The sequence below is a fragment of the Vanacampus margaritifer genome, chromosome 9 (genome assembly GCF_051991255.1).
Source record: "Vanacampus margaritifer isolate UIUO_Vmar chromosome 9, RoL_Vmar_1.0, whole genome shotgun sequence".
NCBI lineage: Eukaryota > Metazoa > Chordata > Actinopteri > Syngnathiformes > Syngnathidae > Vanacampus > Vanacampus margaritifer.
This window is the reverse complement of record NC_135440.1, coordinates 21,573,251-21,592,410: the sequence shown is the minus strand read 5'-3', so window position 1 is coordinate 21,592,410 and position 19,160 is coordinate 21,573,251. Positions and strand designations below refer to the sequence as shown.

Here is a 19,160-nt window from a genome sequence, read left to right as displayed (position 1 = left end):
TCCAAGGGAGCGATATACACGAAAACATTTAGAAAGGGGAGGAAAAACAAGCGATTGCTCATTAAGATGTGCAGCCACAGTGCTGAGTGGACACATTTTGGAGTCAGATGCTTTTCATTAGCGTCAAACTCGGTGCGCAAAGTTGCTGAGCGCGGATGTGGAAGCCACCAGGTTTAGAAGACCGGAGACAACACCCCCTTACACACTCCCCGAAACCCCCCTCCAAAAAAAACCAGACAAAACAATAAAGCCAGAGCTGGAAACGAAGCCATCATGAGAGACGAAAAGTGTCCGTCTTACCTTCTTGCTTGACGGTCGCGTCGCTCACGGGAGGCTCGTGACAAACACACGGACAAAATTAGCCAACTGTTCGCTCGCTCCTCACTTGGTAGCAGTTCGAAACCGTGACGTTACGTTCAACTGATATTCGCTTGTTGTTTTTCTTTCGGTGAGTTTGTGCTCCACGCGTGCTTCCGTATCCCATAAAGTGTCCTCGCGCTCTGACCAGACTCCAGCGAACTAGACTGAGACAAGACCACAAGCATTGGCAGCAGCTGAGAACACGCCCCCTCACTGGAGTGGCAGTTGATAGGGCCAATCACAGGCAAGCAAAACGAATATGTCTCCTTTCTGATTGGTCTAGTGGGGTTCGCCCCCTCCCTCTTATTAGCGCTGCTCACTTCTCGTCCAGATGTTAAATGTCTGACTGTGTCGGCCTTTTTGAACTGACGCGAGCCAATCAGAGCGCAAGGCATGTCTGATTTAAATTCAGACATATTACCTGAACTAACTAGCCTGGGTCATGTGATCGAGTTTGTTTTTGTCTTCCGGTTTAAAATGTTTATGCCTCCTTAAATTAAACTGTAACACTAATTTCATTGGTTTTAAAGTTGTATTTTCTTGGAATGTACAATCAATTAAAAAATAATGCAGAACGATAAACGTACCTGTCAAGCAGAAATGTTGCTAATTCCAAGTTGCTTCTGAATCCTCTCAACTGATTTATATCTAATTAAGCTACTAGATTCCAAAATGTAAGGGGAAAAAAACAACAGACAAAAATTGTTCATACAGTATGTACAATCTTCAAAAATAGCTTGCAAGGAGATCTTTTGAAAAAATGTAAATAGAATCTCAATTTTGCATTTATTTTTGCATCGTTTCAAAATGTTTTGATTTCATATACATCTTTTCGTGCAGTAATCCAGACCTCTTAAATCCTACTGAGACTTCCAAATTGAAAAGAAAAAAACCTTTGTCTGGAGTGTAGAAGTGAGTTTGATTTTGCTCTGAACATTATTTGCGTTATTTTAGAATAGTATAAATCTTTGAATTTCCAAACTTTGGAGTCAAAAAAAAAAGTGAGTTAGTGTGATCATAATAACTATTATTAATAATAAGTTTCGCTCATTTCTGTAGTGCCAGCATTTTGTTTTGTGAATAAATCTCTACAACTCTACAAAATAGCAACTGTATGTAAGGCATTTTAGTTTAATAGATGTCTAGACTAATACAGTACTGCTATTAGATTTGACCTTTGATGTAATCGATCTATCACAACTCAAAAGAATTTCATTTCCAAAACTTAATTACAGATTTATACTGTAACGTTTCATATTCTTCTGATTTCTAAATACCATAATTTTGGTTTTCATCATATTTAGAGACATACTGCATTATATAAATCAACTCATCAATAATATCGATCCATACACCTGATAGATGGATAGTTGAAAATATGGATGATAATAATATAAGACATGTATAGTAAGTATATTAATATGCATTATCCGTGTAAAGCTTAATTAGGAATTCATCCATCGAGTCATTCACGCATGTAATTATTCAAAAGATGAAATGTAAATTATATTTTAAATTATATATATATTTAATATCAATCCCACTCTGCTGCACCAGAAAACCATTGCTCCCTAAAAACAAAGCAAGTGATTATTTTTTTTTGTCCCTGAATTACATTTGCAGTGAGTGTGATTATGTATGCAAGATGTGAAAACAATAACTGTGGAGTACAAAGAAGTCCACCAAGGCCAAACAAACAACGCACATCAATTCCTCTTTGTTCAATTTGGTACATACACTCCGCAAATGCAATGTCTTTAACATTCATATTTCATTCGCAGAGATATGCTGAAAAATTCAATATATCTCGCAAAAAAACAAAATCAACATTTGTGGATTTGCAGCAAATTGGATTGAGGCTCATGACCAAGGCCTCTACAAGTAATTTTTGGTATACAACCCATTTGGTTATTAGCTTAGGCTGTAACATAACACTAGTGAGGCAAAACAGTGTACTAGTTGACCAACTGTGTGCTACAAGGACCACTGGTGAAATAGAAAAAAATTGGACTAGTTAACTTGTATACAATTTTGTACGACGGCGTATTAGTGCTACGTATAAAGAGGTAATATTCAGAGAGAAAAAACTCACAAATTTATGAGAAATAAACTTCTACTTAACTAAATTTTGCGACTGTTTTTTGCGCGTAATTTGTGAGTTTTTTTTCTCTGAATACTACCCCCCCTAAAGATTGAGTGTGTGTGTATGTATATATATATATATATATATATATATATATAAATAATGGTATTTTCAACCGATACCGATAAACCAATCATTTAAAAGGTGCCGATGTCGATAACCGATAAGTAAGCCGATAATTGTTTGCAAATTTAACTTGAATACAAATATACTTTCGAGTCCTACTATAAGTGCAAATACATCGAAACAATTGTAACGCACCATGAAGCTGAATTTTATTTCATATCTCTGCTATAAAGACAACCAGTAACTAATTTGGAGTTTGTCAAAACAGTCATGTTTTAAAAATTCGACAAAAAACTGTGAGGTACGGGTATATATATATATATATACATACGGGTATATATATATATATATATATATATATATATATATATATATATATATATATATACATACGGGTATATATATATATATATATATATATATATATATATATATATATATATATATATATATATATATATATATACACATACGGGTATATATATATATATATATATATATATATATATATATATATACATACGGGTATATATATATATATATATATATATACATATATATATACACACATACGGGTATATATATATATATATATATATACATATATATATACACACATACGGGTATATATATATATATATATATATATATATATATATATATACATATATATATATATATATATAAATATATATACATACGGGTATATATATATATATATAAATATATATATATACATACGGGTATATATATATATATAAAAATATATATATATACATACGGGTATATATATATATATATATATATATATATATATATATATATACATACGGGTATATATATATATATATATATATATATATATATATATACATACGGGTATATATATGTATATATATACATACGGGTATATATATATATATATATATATATATATATATATATATATATATATATATATATATATATATATATATATATATATACGGGTATATATATATATATATATATACCCGTACTTTTACGACTAGTACGTCAAAGTTCTCCTCCCAGCGTGCAAAAATGTTACTGGTAAGACACATTAGTTTCACTAGTGCGCTGAATTGTCTTGAAAGGGCATGCTTGTACATAAACAACATTAACTGGATATCAAAGAATTCAAATAAATGCTCAAATGGCTTAGCGCAGTCGGCGACACGTGGTTAGAAACATGCACAGGTTGTCCATAATTCATGCATGTAAAGCGCGTTCTCCCCATGGGTTCGAGCGTGCTGATTTGTTGCAGTTTCCCTTTTGTGTTCATGCCATTGGTCGCACATTACAGATAACGCTGGCCAACGTGCGCGCCAGTCGTTACGTAAGGACTGCATGAAGCTGGAAAACGCGGCACTTGAAGCGACTTTCTGTGGGAACAATCATGTGAACGAGCCTGAGAGGGAAGCTTATCCCCGTCCGTCGGCAGATGACACAAGGGGGGAAAACGTCGGAGTTCTTAAAGTAAACCACATCATGGCAACATGAGTTGATCCCAAACAAACTGATAAAAATATTTTTTAGTGAACATATTTAATCAACACTTCATTAAATTTGATCTCAGCTGCTCCTCCATTAGAATGAAAGCACTTTTATTCCTTCAATGTATTCATAGCTGCACTTTGCCAGACTTCTCTCGAGAACAGCGTGCACCGTGGGGATGTTATTATGGGATGCTGCTACAAACAATATTGGTGTTACAAGAGGAGAAGGCGCGCACACTTAGAAATATTGCTACGCTGGGAGTCATTTGTGCTTGTAGCTTTTTCCACATCAAAAAATGTACACCACATCATTGTGTACGAAAACCAAACAACCTTTCGGGGTGCTACGCCAATGACTAGACCCCCAACAGGAGTGGTCGGGTTTGGACCCAATGGCCTTTGTAAATTCTTATCAGAGTTTCTGGCTATACAATAGTGGGGTTTCCATTAGGGGTGGACACTTCCTTTCCTTTCTTTTCTTTGGTCCTTCCTCGGGTCTCCTGATGGCCTCATGACTCTGGCTGGTAGTGTTCGGTTTAGGTGAACGGTATGGGATTTTTTAATAGGTTTTAGGTGAACTAATGAATACACACACGCACGCACACATACTCACCCACATACAAAAAAATATATATATATATACATATATATATATATATATATATATATATATAAAAGAGAGCAATGATGATGACATGTCAAATCGGTAAAATTACCGAATGAACAATACTGAGCTCTCCCAAAAAAAAAAGGTTGGACATTTTTGGCAGTCTCGCGATTCGATTCGATTTTCGATTCAGAACAATTTTTTTTATTATTAAAAATTATTTGATTGACAATAACTTCTGCTTTCTATTTCTAGTTGTGTAAAGAATCGTCATGATCTACTCCAGTCTGACTCGCTAATGCAAATTAACGCACTACCCTTTTATCACTCAAAAGAACGGCTAGTCATACAAAACGCTTCAGGAATGTATACAGAGAAGCATCTTAACATTACTCACCAGCATATGCTTTTCCTACGCTGCAAAAAAAAAAAAAAAAAAACTTTCACTAGAATAACTTGATCGTGTGCGAATACGTGCACGATCTTAAAGCGACAGCCACGGTTGACAAAGGAAGACATGACTTCAAATGAGGTAAGAAAAACTCCGCCTCTCCCCTCCCCAAAGAAACTGTGGAGTGCGCAGGGTCGGCACACTCTACTATAAAAGGAAGATAAAAGCTGATAGGTGCAGTCAGAGTAAAACAGTCAGGGCTCTTCGTACTCATTGGTGGAGCATCCATGATGTCGAAAAAGCTTTAACATACCTTTTTAAACGGCACAATGCACCCAGTGTTTCCCACACCATGTTAATACTTGGGCGGGCCACCCAAGTAAATTGGTCACCACCCAAGAAGTTTTCAAGAAAATGCATTAAAAATATATTTAAAAAGAGAAAAAAAACATGTCGCGATATACAGCATGTAACGTTAGTTCGCCGTCACTCACTGAGACCCACCTCTCGTCTTAAATCCGCCTCCCATCCCCACCGCCGGACTCCACCCACCCAAGTAGATGTCAAATCTGTGGGAAACACTGTGCACCTTTAAGAAACTGCCACCTATGGTGATTAGACTGGGTTTGAATGGATTGTGCATGCTTGGGCTAACGTGTCTGCTTGCAAAATTATATATTTTTTTTAATTAGCATTTGAAGATGCCCGAATTTGCACATAATTTTATATATTTGTCTGTCTGATGACATTGTTTTTAAAAAATAAATCAGACTTTATGTTCAAGCAGTTACTCAGTACTTGAGTATTCTTTTCAGTGAATACTTTTTTATTTGTACCGGAGTGATTTTTTTAATGACTATTTTTTACTTTTACTTGAGTAATATTATTTTTTATAAGTAATGCAAGTCTTACTTGAGTACATTTTTTTAGTTGCTACTTTTCCCAAATTGTACTTGACTTATCAGAGTTTAGGGCTTTTTACAGCAAGTCATGAATCTTCTGGCATGTTCCACCCACACTCTATGACAAAACTCAAACTTTTGTCTAGTATTTTCACCTATCGTGGGTAAGTCTGGTACGTGTCCTCCATGATATTGATTTAATGCAGGGGGGAAAAAAAAGCATTTCACTCAATAAATGTCCCGGTACAAGACGCAGACGGTTTAAGCTTGAACATTTTGTGTGTTTGAAGACCGGACTCAGGATGAGGATCTTGATCAAGAATAATGCTGATGACAGATGTCGAGGCTAATGTAGCCTCTCGTTGAGGTTAAAAAAAAAAGCTTGTTTAAGAGTCGGGATAAATTCTGTCTGTGACCTCATTTGGACACTGACTAATATCTGGATGCAACGGCACGAGTCCATTAGAATGACAAACATTCCATTAGTTTAATTTCTTAGCTCCATTAGAGAGCAGACACGCATTAAGTACTTCACTTTCTAGCATCTGTCACTGTGACGCATGACCCCCCCCCCCCCCCCTCGGCCACACCCCACCGGCCTTCATGAGTTACGGTCGTCTACAGATGTCAGCGTCACTCGTGGAGATCATCAGCGAGACGGACGCCCCGCAACAATCCGACCTGACGGAATCTCCGTGATGGAACATCAACGGTGACAAGGAGGAGGTGAAGGGAAGTTAATGGAGAGGAGGAACGGATTCAATATTGGGAGGCTCGCTTCCTCTCTTAAGAAGAAGGTCAACTCCGGGACGGCGGGCGGACGGATCGATGTCGGAGGACGGATGGGTCACGCTGCGGAGGGAAAGGTCAGACCGGTCGGGTGTGCGTACTCGTATGAGATGCATTTAAGAGACGTCAACAAACCATCGAAAGCGGAATGAAGTATCGAGGTAGAAAGTCGGCATCGCGGACGGCGTATTGGAAAAAGCACATCACATTTCATTGTAACGTGTACAAGTCTTAAGCGGCCTCAAGTTTTAATCTTCATATTTAAAGGAAGTTACTGTGATGAAAAGAAAAATGACAATACTCACAGGCGACTATTCTTTATCCCCTCCGAAAAATGATCATTACATCTGCACTTCTGCTCTGATTGTCTTCTTTGTGTACATGCTGAGGTTGTCAGGCGATGACATTTTTTAATCGTAATTAATCACATGACTTTAAGAATTAACTCACGATTAATTGCAAATTAATATCTGTTCTAAATGTACAGGACAATAAAATATTTTTTTCAAAGTTTTCATACTCTTGTTAACATAAAAATGGGAAAAAAATAAACTAATAGAAAAATGGCTGCATCTGTTAGTCATTGATACGGTAATTTCCTAATTCATAAAATTGAGTTAAAAAGATGCACTGTACTGTAAAAAAACGAGTGTGATATTGATTTGTGTTGAGGTCATATTTCTGCCACTAGATGGCATAATTGCATTTATAAGACATTGGTTTAAGCTCAGTAGCTACGTTGCACCGGACCTACGTCGTTTCGACTTTACGGCGCCCGTGCGTCGTCCGTAGCACCTTCTTTTTTGTTAATTTCCCACAGTAATCACGCCATTTAAAGTTGTGTTGTTGTTACCTCCAGCAACAAGCGTCCATCAGCCGGTCGGCTCGCCATTAGGTGCGTCGCATTTCCGTTTTTAAGCTTTAATTAGCTCTGCACCGCCGTCCATCAGCAATGAATTTCCGTGCGGAAACACAAATTATTGGTGCCGGCGTCTTCCGGGCCACGCAAATATGTTTTTTTTTAATTACTGTAAAAGTATTTTAATGTAAATATCGACTTAAACAGGGAAATCCGACTTAAGACGAAATTCAGGTTACATCGCCAGCGTGGGAACGGAACTGCGCCGTAGCTTGAGGACTCCCTGTACATTATTCTTTTCATATTAAGAGCTATTTAATCTTTAACATGAAGTGACTTGTGAAATTCTGCACATTTTTAAAATTGTAAAATACATCTTGAACCCAGTCTCCACAAATATATGCATTATTATTAAATTTATGACTGCTAAATTTTGATGTGAACGTGTCTGCTGCGTTGCGACTGGAATCCCCCCCCCCCCCCCCCGTACAGGCTTTCCAAGTAAGATGCGATCATTAATCGTGCATTAAAAAAATGAGTGGTATTAAAGCAACTTCAAATGAATGCACTCATTTTGACACCCCTAGTATATGCCCCCTGCTGGCCAAAGTGTGCACACCATAAGGAGCAGCACAATGAATGCATGAAATCATGATGCAGAGGCTGTTTAGTTCTTCACATTTTATTGAATTATGTTATTACTGTGTGTTTTTACAATACTGAAGGGTGTTGTTTTTCTTATTAAAAAACATGCTACAATTTTTCTTGTTGCTGTTTTATGGGGGTGGGGGAATAAATTAATGACATTCATTTCAATTGAGAAAGATGATTTGAGCTCCGATATAGTTCAAGTCAGTCAGGCAAGTCTTTAAAAGTCTTTATGCAAGCAAGTCTCAAGTCCAGAACATGTGACTCAAGTCCCCCACTTCCGGTTACCGCGTCTTCCTCCACACCTCGTGCCTGGCCGGATGGAGGAGGAGAAGAAGGTGAAAGTGGACCGAGATGATGTCTGATTAAAGTGTGCTAATCTGCATCCGGAGGGTTCTCCAAAAGCTCTCCGGGAAGGGAAGGCCAGCGTCCAAATGACAAGTGGGGCGATTACCGCAGCAGATTGTTGGAGCGGCTCGGCACAAGCAACACTTGTTTGGACGCAAGAGCGCCACATTATACCCTCATGCATACACATACAGTGCACACACAAAAACACAGCTATGGTAATAAGGTAGCAGAGTGCTCAGCTGGGACCAGAAGCTCCAATGAGTCACAGTTTGACTTAGTGAGTGGCTGTGCCCAGCAGACCAGGCCTGAAGAATTTTAAGTTCTGCACAGCTGGGTCGACTATTTTAATAAAGGCTGCACAACGCTGCAGGACACATCCACATAAACACGCATATTTTTTATGCTTTTTGCTCTTTTGTCCGCATACACACACGGACATCAGTAAAGCTTCAAAAAAGCCAAAGTAGAAAGTCTTTCTCTTTTTTTAATTTTTTTTTAATTTATTTTTTTAAATCAAAAGCCCTTTACATGTTGCCTATTAAAGCAGTGAATTTTACATCTTTTTACCTGGATGCTGTTCTGTCGGAATTGTGGTTTGACGTCAACCCACAAAATCTACAGCTTTGGCAGATCATCATTCATCATCATTGATATGTTTACAAGCAGAGGTGGCAAAAGTACTCACACTCTGTGCTTAAGTGGCAGCAGAGAAACATTTGGGGAGGTGGGGACCCGGGGGAGGGGGGGTTGTGGGCAGGGGGGGAGTTGGGGGGATGGGGTTGGTAAAAGTAGAAACACTGACTCTTCTCAAGGTACTGCTTTATTTCAGTAAAAGCAACAACAACAAAAAAGTGCTGCCTCTGTAACGTCAATTCAAAGATTTGTTTCTAATACATTATTGCCTAATACATGTGCAAAGATTAAGAAGTACTCTTTAGAGGTGATACAGCATTTAAGTGTTCCCCCCCCCATTTTAGTTTTGCTTTTGCTTCAGCACATTTGTAGTTTTTTTGTGTAGCAGTGTTCCTACCATCCTCCTCAAAGTTGCTTAGTGCCAGTAAAAATGAGACGGACCCCCTCAGGACACGGCAAAGGTACCATTCAATTTAGTTTGATGTGGATGTTTCATCAAAAGAGTTATGAAAGCATTTTATTAAGGTTGAAAAGTTCCATAGTGCTACTTTAAATGGAGAACACACAAAAAAAATCACTGTGACATGTAATAAAAAAAAGAATCATGTTAGTTGTTTTTCGTAAACCGTGAGCTGGCTAGCATTAGCTCAACTTTCTATGCTATCAAAACATGTTCCCCTAGCTTTGCTAATCTTCTGAACAAAAAAAGCTAAATTTGCTAAGTGACAAAAATACTTTATCTGATTAAATTTAAATCTAATTTTTTTTTTAAATAAATGCAACATTTTAACACTATAAACTGGTGTCTTATAGGCTGCAAGAAGAAGACAACACATTCACCATAAATCACACAGCACTAAGATAAAGTCTCTAGATTCTCTAAAATTTTCAGAAATCCTCTCTTAAAAAAAAAAAAAAAAACAGGTTTATGGATAGACAAAGCCTAATTAAAATAAACAAGCCAGCTAGTAGGGGCCTCATTAGGGAGAATGCTAAATCCTGAAGTGCCATTGCAGTGACTTTTTTTTCTCCAGGATGGCTTCAAAATAGCAGGATAATGTCAACCCAGCAATTCTCAGAAGAGTTTTATCAACTTTCTGAGTGTCCCTGCTGAGCGCTTACCCTCTGTGATAAAAACCAAACAAAAAACACCATCAGCTGATGAAAACAAATAAAATAATAAAACAAAGGCGCCCCTTCACAGCGATGAAGGCGAGCTGCTCATGTGCTCGTCATCCCTCGTTGTCCTGGCTGGTCACGTCACACTCAGATGACTTCCAATGTTGCCGTTAAATCTGTTGAGTCCTCACATTGACTCCAAATAGGTCTAGCTGGCTTGCAGGTGAACACATTTTATGAATGTAACAATGTGTTCAAGAGTTAGACGACTACTTGCCAAAAAGTGAGCCCACACTCGTGGAGGAAGCAACTAAACATTAGCAACTGCTTGCCAAAACGTAAGTCCACACTCAAAGATAAGACAAGCGAGAGTTAGCTACACTCAAAGAGAAGACAAGTGCGTTATTGCCAAATAGTGAGTGCACAATTGAAGGGAAGTCATACGATACGATACGATATGATACGATACGATATACTTTTATTTTCCCCGTGGGGAACTTTTTCCTCCTCCAGTCAAGTGAGTATTAGGTACCATTTGCTAAATAGTGACCCGAGACTCAAAGAACATATAAGTTTGCCCACAATTAAAGAGAAGTAAGCATTATTTACTGCTTGCTAAATAGTGAGCCCAACTTCAAAGTAGAAAAAAGTGGTTGCCAAATAGTGAGCCAACACTCAAGACTAAAACTAGCCTTAGTGATTACTTATCAAAATAGTACACCCACACTCAAAGGCAACCTGCTGCTTGCCAAATAGTGAGACCACATTTTAAAAGAAGACAAGTGCTTGCCAAAAAGTAAGCCATTGCTGAAAAGACCAGAAACCTGCTTGCAAAATTGTGAGTCCTCACTCAAAAATGAGACAAGTGACAGTTGCCAAATAGTGAGCCGAGACTCAAAGACTTACTGCCAAATAGTGAGCTCACGCTCAAAGCTAAAACACCTGCTTGAAAAATAATGAATCTAAACTCACAATAGGAGCTACCTGCCACTTGCCAGATAGTTCATAATGAACTCAAGAGTTATTGCCAAATACTGAGCCCCCACTCAAAGATAGCCTTGTCCGTCAAAGCCTCGAGTCCTCACCTTGCGTCTGGCACGCTTGCATGTAGTTGATATGTTGTGTACGTGTGCATTTAGTGTAGCACGTGTATGTGTAAAATGTGCGTGTAAAGGTGAGGCGAGTGTCGGCGCTGCGCCCACGCCGGCACTGCAGGCCGCGCCTACAACAAAGGCTACAGCGGGAGATTTTTGGCTGGTGTACATCTGCCAAAGCAACCTGACTAAACGGCCCCTTAGCCCCTCGCCCGCGTGTGTTTTTTTTTTTAGCACTAGCTCACATCCGTATGCCCTTGAACGTCTCTCCAGTGCCAACCTCCTTTTTTGTACTCCTTCCTGGAATAAACGTTTTTACGTTAAAGGAGTGGGAAGACATCTAAGAGTCACATTTTCTTTAAACACGAGATATGATCATGATTATTGCTAGTTGAAATCCCGAATGCAACATTTGATGACAGTGTCATCCATTTTTCTGATCTTCGAGTGTGGGCTCACTATTTGGCAAGCAATAGCTGCTAACACTTGCTTGTTCTCTATATCATGGTGCCAGCTATTATAATTGCAAGCAGTAAGTAAGGCTTGCTAGTTGTTGTTGTTTTTTGTGAGTATAGACTCACTATTTGGCAAGCAGTAAATAAGGCTTGTTCATCTGATCTTTAAATAAAAGTTCAATATCTGGTAGGCCTGGTAGGTCTTGTCTGTTTGAGTGTGACCTCACTATTCAGCAAACGGTAGCTAACTTGCTTATCTTTGTGTGTTAGCTCACTATTTGACAAGCTGTAGCTAACTTTTGCGTGTCTTGTGTTTGAGTGCTTGCTCATTATTTGGCAAGCTGTAGCTAACTTTTGCATGTTTTATCTTTGAGTGTGGGCCTGGCAGGTCTTGCACTTGTCTGTTTGAGTGTGACCTCACTATTCAGCAAACGGTAGCTAACTTGCTTATCTTTGTGTGTTAACTCACTATTTGACAAGCTGTAGCTAACTTTTGCGTGTCTTGTGTTTGAGTGCTTGCTCATTATTTGGCAAGCTGTAGCTAACTTTTGCATGTTTTATCTTTGAGTGTGGGCCTGGCAGGTCTTGCACTTGTCTGTTTGAGTGTGACATCACTATTCAGCAAACGGTAGCTAACTTGCTTATCTTTGAGTGTTGGCTCACTATTTGGCAAGCTGTAGCTAACTTTTGCGCGTCTTATGTTTGAGGGGAGGGCTCACTATTTGGCAAGCTGTAGCTAACTTTTGTGCGTCTTATGTTTGAGGGAGGGCTCACTATTTGGCAAGCAGAAGGTAATGATCACTTGTCTTATTTTTTAATGTGACCTCACTATTTGGCAAGCAGTAGCTACGTTTTGCATGTCTTATAGTTGAGTCCAAGCTGATGGCAAACAGTTAGTAACACTCTACTCCAATACCTCTGATGTGGCAATTTAGCAAAATCTCTGCGTGAAAGAGGCTCGAGTCAGTCAATCACAAGGTGACACTGGAAGCGCAGGTGGTGGAAGGAAGCTGTCATGAGGTGAGAGTGTGCGTGCGAGTGTGTGTGCACATGTATATGCGAGTGGGAGGAAATGTGGCGCTGATTAGCAGCCTGAGAAGCCTTTAATGACCCATAACTCATCAGAGCATTTTAATCTGCCCCATTTGTGGCCCAATGTAACACGCCGCCCTTCATGCTACGTGCACTTTTATGACACCCCCAAACCTCACACTTGCACACACAGAACACACACACACACACACGCTGAAAAGACTAATTAAGCTAACACACAAGAAGACGTGGGTTCAGCTTCCTACTCCCTCCTGCAGTGAAGTGACATCAGCGCACGCATGTGATCAACAGCAACTCGCAGTTTGTCTGCAGACGCGACCGTTTGCCTGTCTGCTCCACGACAACCCAACCAACAAACAAGCAAGGAAAAAAACAAGTGAACCATCATGTGACCTTCAGGCTGATGATGTTCTTGCGGTGGAGTGAGCGAACTGGCAATTAGGAGCCGTCCACCATTTGTTGTTAAGCACGCACACACATACTACACAAAGCCACTTGATGAATATCTCAAAGTAAAAAAAAAAAAAAACGCAACCTGCTGACATTGTTGACAAGAGTTGGCTACTGCTTGCCGAATAGTGAGCCCACCCTCAAAATATCTTCTAGCGTTGGCTACTGCTTGCCAAATAGTGAGCCCTATGAAAAGCTGTTTGAGTTTTTTCTACAACCTTAAGGTCCATCTAGTACTAAACTCTGTCCTCACTAGTAAGACAGTTGAGCACACTAGTACAACAACCTGGGCGAATGACTATCTTACTATTAACTACCTGCTGCCTGCTTTTAAAAATAAAAAAACACGTATTAATACGTTTTTGGGGCCATGGTAATATTTAAAATTGAACGTATTTATACGTTTTTGGGAGCAGATTAGTTAAAGTGTAATTAATGTTTAAAAATATATATATTGTTTCCAATTAGGGTTTCAAAGTAGGGCGTCAAGTCATGGTTAGGGTTTCAAAGTAGAGTTTCCAGATGGGGTTAAGGTTTCAAGTTAGGACTTTTTGAGTTTAAAATTTGGGTTTCAAGCTAGGGTTAGGGTTTTAAAATAGGGTATCTAGTCAGAGTTGGGGTTTCAAGCTAGAGTTAGGGTCTCAAATTAGGGGTTCAAGCCATGGTCAGGGTATTAAATTAGAAACAATTTAATACCCTGACCATTGTGCTTGGTCAATCTGCATTTTGGGGTTGTAGCTTTGTAGCGAGAAAAAGAACATTTAACAATGACACATGCATCAAATAACATTTGAATGCATGTTAAGTAAATATTGCTTGTTTAACGTGTTTTTGAACACAATAAAATGTTCACATAAGGAACAGGAGTGACAATAACAGAGCATACAGTACTGCAACATTTTAACGTGTTGCTCGCAGACAGAAAGTGAAGGTCACCTTGGCCATTACAAGGCTTGTATAGACACACACAAATACACAGACAGACTCAGATGCACACACACACTTACGTACATACACACACGCACACACACACACAAACACACACTGTTTTTGCTCAGGGGTCTTTTCTGCAAACATCTTCTCTTTGTAGGTTGGAGTGTTTTTTTCCAACATATCCTTCACCCCCCCCCCCCCCCCCACACACACTTCCCTCCTCCAAACACTCTGAGCACCCCATTAGTGAAGGAAGGGGGAGGCGAAAGTAGGTAAGAGATCGGCCTCCACCTCAGCAGTGAGGGGCTTGGTGTAATGAACTTGGGTGCGTGTGTGTGTGTATGTACCGTGTACATGTGTGTGTCCGTGGGCGGGCCGCACTGGCGTACTTTTGGGGCGTGCGAATATGGAAACGCGCGAGGCAGCGTGGGAGTCAAAGTTGTTCTCATCACTAAACTAAACGAGCCCCCCGCCGCGGACCCCCTGCCCCCCCCCCAACACCAGCTCAACCGCTCTCCCAACCGCTTCATCCGCCCTTCATACTTTTAATTGAGCGGGGAAGGGAGAGACCTCGCGGGCGCAATCGGATCACAACACCATGTTGTCTTGGAAAAGTGCTGCACCAACATGAGACCAATGAGGACAAACATCTGACTGCCTTCTTGTGTCTCGAGCTCACATCATGACTTCAACTTGCCTCAAAGTATGCAGCAAACAATGCGGACCACCACAACAACTATACTTTCAAAAATACCCTGTGGGGTACATTATAAATATTTATGAGGCCACGCCTCCTAGCAGAACTTAATTTCCAGTAGATTTTGTCTCCAGAGTAGGGATAAACCGATTATCGGCCGAGCCGATTATCGGTGCCGATATTTGGCATTTTGACACATATTAGCATCGACCTTTTTACGAATCTGAAGGCCGATAAAACTGGTATCTCACAGAGCGGTGAATGCAGCAGCGAATTTAAGGTTTTCATCAGGATTTGTAAGACGTTCACAGACGTTTACTTTTCACATTTTGAATCTATTGAGACAATTTTTTCACTGTCTGCGAAGATCTTTTGAAACATTTACGAACCCTGACGAAAACCCCAAATGAGCTACACTCGCATGTATTTGTTGCTCAGTGAGATACAGGGAACATTTCATTTATGGATTTATTCATATTTTCACTTAATAAAAGATGATGCTGACACTGGGAACTTACTACAATTTTTATTTTATTTTAATAAAAATGAATAAAATTAATAAATTATGTCGAAATTTTGGAAAACTTGATTTACAGTAGAACATTTTAGAGAACTATTGACTTAACACCTACCTCCCTGAAAGCAGCGTGCAAGTTTTATTTTTTTGTTAATTAAAAAAAAAAGCTGTCTATTCTTTATATGTTTGAAACTAAAAGAAAAAGTCATTTAAAAAAATTACGCTAATATTTTCTCTTTTACTGCAAATGAATATCAGCTTGAAATATCGGTTATCGGCCTCCTTGACTACTAATAATCTATCACAACTCCAGAGTCTAGACACATTCATTTGCCTGATAGTTTGCTGTTTAAAAAACACATTTCCAGTTTTGTGAAAAATTTACTCAACCAGCCAAGCAGTTAATTCCAATCTTATGTGTCAAGCTTAGGTTAGCTTAGCAATTAGCATGGCTTCTCGCTCTTTCCTCGTCATCCCTTCGTGCTTATTCGCCACCACAGCAAATATTACTGATTTATAGCGACTCGGCAACGGGTTTAGTCGCACTAGTAGTAGCCAGTCGAAATGCGTTGCTAGCTAGCTGCTGCGGCGTAAATAGTAGCATCAAGCTTGCCTCAGCCTCCAGCTAGCCGCGGTAGTGTGTCGTGTGTACTGACTTCCAGCCCAGCAAAGCTTCTTTGGACCGTCTCATCTCGGCGGGTGATTCTGTTTCGCTATTCGATGTGTTTTGTTGGCCGAGGCGCAAGTTTTTCCTCGCTATGTGCAATGTGAAAACACTTTTTTTGTGTCTTGCACTCATATCCATTGTGTGTTTGTGCTATTGATCAATATTTGTTCTAGTTGACAAAGAACATTTCCGAAGACAAAGGATGATTTGTTCAAACACGACATGACATTTACAACTTCAAACATCTTCATCCTACTCTGACCTTCTTCTTCCTCATATAAATCTTTATCTTCTTCCTTCTCCCTTTATGCTTTGTCTTTCTATTCCTCATCCTGTGACTGCTCCTTCTAACCCTTCTCTCAGCCTTCCCACTTCATCTTCCTCCTTGTTTTTCAATTCCTCATCCCTTCCCTCCTTTTCTTCTTCCTAATTAACCCTTTGTCTTCCTACCCCCCTTTGCTCCTTATTCTTCAATTCATCCTCCTTCTATTCTTCATCTCCGCTTCCCGCTCCTCACTTACCTCCCCTTCTTCCTTCTTTTCCTCATCACCGTTCTCCTCCTCCAATTATTTCTCTTCTTCTCCTCTTTTTAAAATGTTATTTTTTTGTATTCTCCTCTTCCCTTTTCTATCCCCCCACATTTTTCTTCCTCCTCATCTTTCTCCTCCTTTTCCACCCTGCCCTCCTCATCCTCCTCTTATTCCTCCACCTCCTTTTATTCCTCCTCCTCATTCCCCTCCCTGCCTTCCTCTACTTACTCCTCCACTTCTTTCATCTCATTTGTGATCAAGGGCCATATAAATAAATACTTGACTCGTTCTCCATTTCTCTTTTTCTTCTCTTTCCATTCATGGACCTCCTCTTATTTCACCATTTTGTTCTCTTTCTCCTTCTGCCTCCATTTCTCCTTCTCCGCTTCATCCTTAATTATTCCTCCACATCTTTTCCTCCTCCGTCTCTTTTTATGCCTCTTCTTATCCTCCGTTTCCTCATCTTTCTTCTCATTTTCTTCCCTGTGCCTCCTACTCTCTCATCCTCCTCATATTGCTTCTCCACCTCTTTTTCTTCCTCCTCTTTTTCCTCCCTGCCTTCCTCTACTTACTCTTCCCTATCTTCTTCCATTTCTTATCTCCTCTTCTTCCTATTTCTTATCCTTCCTTCTCCTCCTCCTCTTATTCGTGGGCGTCGTTCTCTTTCTCCTCCATCTTCCCTTCCTCCTCCTCTTCTTTGTCTTCATCCTCATTATCCTTTTATTCCTCTGCTTATTTCTCTTCTTCCTCTAGATAATTCCTCCTGCTTCTTCCTGCCATCCTCTACTTCCTCCCCCTCTTTTTCCTTCCCATCCTCCTATACTTTTCCCTTCCTTTCCTCTCCTCCTCCTCCTCCTCCGTAGCCCAGTACTTGAATATTCCATGTGGTTGCCTGCAGGTGTTAATATTTGCAGCAATAAAAAGTGAGCTATGATCTGATGTGATGTGATTATTCAGGCGGCGGTGGCGGCTGTTTCGTATTCAGGCTGCGGCGGCGATGAAGACGATGAAGACGCCGTCGGCGCGAGGAAGACTCTCCCTAGGAAGCGTCTTCATCATCACGCTGACAAATAATTAGCTGCTGAGTCGTCATATTTGTAAAAGTTCTCCCTGCAGGACAAATTCCTCCTCATGAAGATGGAAACACACCTCAGATACTTTTACAAGGGACACCTGCTCACGCGTTTAATAATGAATTTTTTTTTTGCCTTTATTAAAGTTTGGATACGCTCACGTCCTTCAATTAAGTCAGCGTGGTTTTACGAGCATAGCAATAAATATATTGTTCAATTAAGCCGTGACTCGTAATTATTTTTTATGTTGGATGTCATGAGACGGTGTACCTAATAAAGGGTCTCCCCATAATTTATCATTTATCAAACTATACATCTGAATAGTTTATGAACAGTGGTGCCTTGAGATACGAGTGTAATTCGCTTTGTGATCACGTATTCCAAAGTTGGCATGCTAGTGTGTAGAAATGAAACAAAAATGTCAAAGTAGTGGAAGACAGACAGTGGTGGGAAAAAGTAGGACACAGTCGTTTTACTAGTGCACTGAATTGTCCTAATAGTGAAGCATAATAATAACTGTCATGTTTCGGTTCTGTGGGGGTTGGGTTTTTGTTTGTTATGAGTGTTCGTTTTGTTTTTGTCTATGGTTGGTGTTTTTTGTCTTGCGTTCCTGGTTTCTTCCCTTGTCTCGTTATGTCTAACCACGTCCACCTGTGTGTGTCTTCCCTTCCCCAGGTGTGTCTTAATAGTGTTGGTGTATTAAGGCCCCAGTCCAGACGGAAGCAAAGCAAACAAATCTCGTACACACAGAAGCATTTCAAGACTTACACGTGTCCAAAAAGAAGGCGCTGAGGACGTTTAACGGCTGTAATGTATATGGGTCCTCAACCACTCACGCCGACCCTGACAACAAATACATGTACCAAAATCTGGATATCAAATAAATGCTAAAATGGCTTCCTATAGCCTGCTGCTAGTTACGAGGGTCATACCAAGAGCTCGATTCCAGGATGAGAGAGTAGAAGCTACTGCAAGTCAAACAAAGCAAAGACAAAACAGCCACAAACGGCAATCAATGCGCTAATCGTCCTCCGGGGGGCGCCATCATTAGCGGGCTGCAGCAAGCTATTTGAGCTGATGGCTAATTACAAGCAAAAACTCATCACCTTCTCCACTAATGACTCAACAAATGTGCCGCTAATTGTTGCTAGCAATTAGCATGCTGGGGGGAAGGAGTGGGTCACAAGTTAGATAAACATTGAATCCCCGTTACGAACAGGTGAAAATCTGTGATTTAGTTTTACCCCTTCTACGCACTTTGAAAAGTTAGCCTGGCACGACTGACTTTAAAGTTCTTCTGTGTTCC

At 39.8% G+C, this 19,160-nt stretch overlaps 1 protein-coding gene across 4 annotated transcripts in view; it reads right to left on the bottom strand.

The window, feature by feature from the left end:
* sema6cb (semaphorin 6Cb) overlaps window positions 1-19,160 on the bottom strand; it is a 157,757-nt gene that overhangs the window by 96,947 nt on the left and 41,650 nt on the right. For 2 of the 4 annotated variants that reach the window (XM_077576261.1, XM_077576266.1), the window contains exon 1: window positions 301-525. The exons of the other annotated variants lie outside the window; for them this stretch is intronic. The gene's annotated coding sequence lies outside the window, so the exon portion shown is untranslated. Of the gene's footprint in view, window positions 1-300; window positions 526-19,160 lie in introns of those variants that run through there. 4 annotated transcript variants of the gene reach the window in all.